Genomic DNA, 2400 nt, shown 5'->3' with positions numbered 1-2400 from the left:
GGCATTGTACCTTGTTTTGCTGTTGGGAGAAACTTTAGCAACTCTTGGCATACTGGAAGAATTCAACATTAAGTGTTGACGTGTCTGGGGAGTTGACTCCAAGTTGTGTGGGGTTGCAGGGGAAGTCTTGGCACAGTGGTCTGTCCCTATAGGCCTTATGTGGATAATGCCAAGGCCTGTACAGAGAGTAGTGAGACATGTAGGTAAGGTGAGGTCCCTGGGGGGGGGTGTGTATCTATGGGTAAATTCCAGTCTTCTGGGTGGTGTGCAGCGGCACACCTGTTTGATGGGTGGGGTCTGCTCTGGAAGTGTGGAGATGCTTTGAGAACAGCTGGTGGTTTAAAGCAGACATCGCAAGCCCTGGGACTATGGGTCATGGGCAGGGGTATCAGTAAGCAGCTGCAGAGGCAGCCTGGCTACTGCTGTGGGTAAGAAAGGATCTGAAGCTGAGGGGGGCAGCTGGGAGGGAGGTTGCTGGTAAGGGAAGAAGTTCAGATAGATAGAAGATGGATGGATGGATCGATCGATAGATAGATAGATAGATTTGATATTGTTCTCTGACTTAGTGGGTAAATTCTTTTGGGGGGGGTTGAGACAGGGTTTCTCTGTGTAGCCCTGGCTGCCCTGGAACTCACTCTGTAGACGAGGCCGGCCTTGAACTTAGAAATCTGCCTGCCTCTGCCTCCCAAGTGCTGCAATTAAAGGCATGTGCCACCACTGCCCGGCTTAGTGGGTAAGTTCTATAAAAGAAAGAGAGATATGGAGATATTGGCATGTCAGTGTCTAGGAGCCAAAAGAAGAAAGTCCAGGTTAGATTGCTAACACAGAGAGAACACCTCTTGGGACCCCCAAAACCTAGACCTCATGGAAGGAGTCAAAGAACAATACAGGACTGACATAGTTCTCCTTAGGTTCAATCTTTAATAAAAAGAGAGGGGAAATCTGTGGTCCAGGATGTTGCTGGGGAGGTCTTCACAAGGCCCACGCCAGAGACTATGTTATCCTCCTTATGTTTAGCGCCAGAGCCATTGGAACCAGAGAAGACTTTCAAACAAGCAATGAAGGAGTCCTTCAACACTGGGCTCGTGACGCCGAGAGACACTGAGGCAGACGGGTCAGCCTGAGCTGAGCACTGCCAACGTAGAGAAGCTGAGCAAGATGACCAAGCACTGATCCCTGAGACAAAGGCTTCACTATCAAAGACGAATATTCACTGATCTAAAGAATCTGTCCCTGATGGATTGTCTCATCGGAGTCACTAGGGAAATGTGGTCAACACCAGCCGATGTCCCCATGAATATCAGGGACTGGAAAACGATAGAAGAGCAGGCCCTACTAAGGGAATTTAGGGTGCAGGAAGTGGTATTGAATGCCCAGCTCACAGGCCCAGACAGGCTTGTGTTTTAGGATACCTAAGAGAGAAACTGACTCAGCAAGGACAAGGCTGGTATGGGGCACTGAGGGTAATGCTCAGCCCCAGGGTAGGGAGGGAACTGTATCAAGCAGGAGAGACTTTGGCTGCCCTAATGATTTGGGTCCCTAAACCAGGAAAGATGTTAAAGTAGGAGAAAGTGAGAGGTGCAAGCCAGGCAAGAACACACATGTGGTCAGACCTGCGCCTACCTAGAGTCCCTAAGGACAAAATGGATGGGCAAACAAACATTGTTTTACTGATTGAGAGCCTATGGAGGACCCTTAGGGCCAGACTAACCACAGGAATAGGGGGAATGGGCAACTAGGAGGTACAGGTGGTTCCCACTGCCCTCTTGCTACAGAGGAAGATCTCTCAGGAAGAGAGTCTCTCCTTAGCCAGTCACTCGAAGGAGTAGCCAAGGGTTTCTACAGGTGAGGGCCATACAAGGTGATCTGAGGTCCCACACTGAATTGAGAAGTTACTGCTCACTGATACACAGAATCCTGGGCCCTAGGGAGTGTTGGGATGGGATACACTGATAGGATCAATGTTATTTAGTCATGACAGTACCCAAAAGCCGCAGGGCCCATGACGGTGGTGTACATGTATGGGGATAAAACTATACAGGGGAGGCTGGAGAGATAGCTCAGTGGTTAAGGGCACTGACTGCTCTTCTTGAGGTCCTGAGTTCAAATCCCAGCAACCACATGGTGGCTCTCAACCATCTGTAATGAGATCGGATGCCCTCTTCTGGTGTGTCTGAAGGCAGCTAGAGTGTACTTACATATAATAAATAAATCTTAAAGAAAAAAACTATATAGGGGAAGTGGAATGAAATTCTGAAGGAGGATAATTATTCCCCTTTCCCCAGTGTATGGTGTGTACATCTCTTCTGCATGAAAGGACATTGTGGAGTGAAGCCCTTACTAGGATCTGGGAGTGATGCCCTTACTAGGCTATATCCTGCAGACTGCTGTTGGGGAAGC

The sequence above is a fragment of the Mus musculus genome, chromosome 8, assembly GCF_000001635.26.
Source record: "Mus musculus strain C57BL/6J chromosome 8, GRCm38.p6 C57BL/6J".
NCBI classification, from domain to species: domain Eukaryota; kingdom Metazoa; phylum Chordata; class Mammalia; order Rodentia; family Muridae; genus Mus; species Mus musculus.
The sequence above is the reverse complement of the archived record's forward strand: the minus strand, read 5'-3'. Positions refer to the sequence as shown.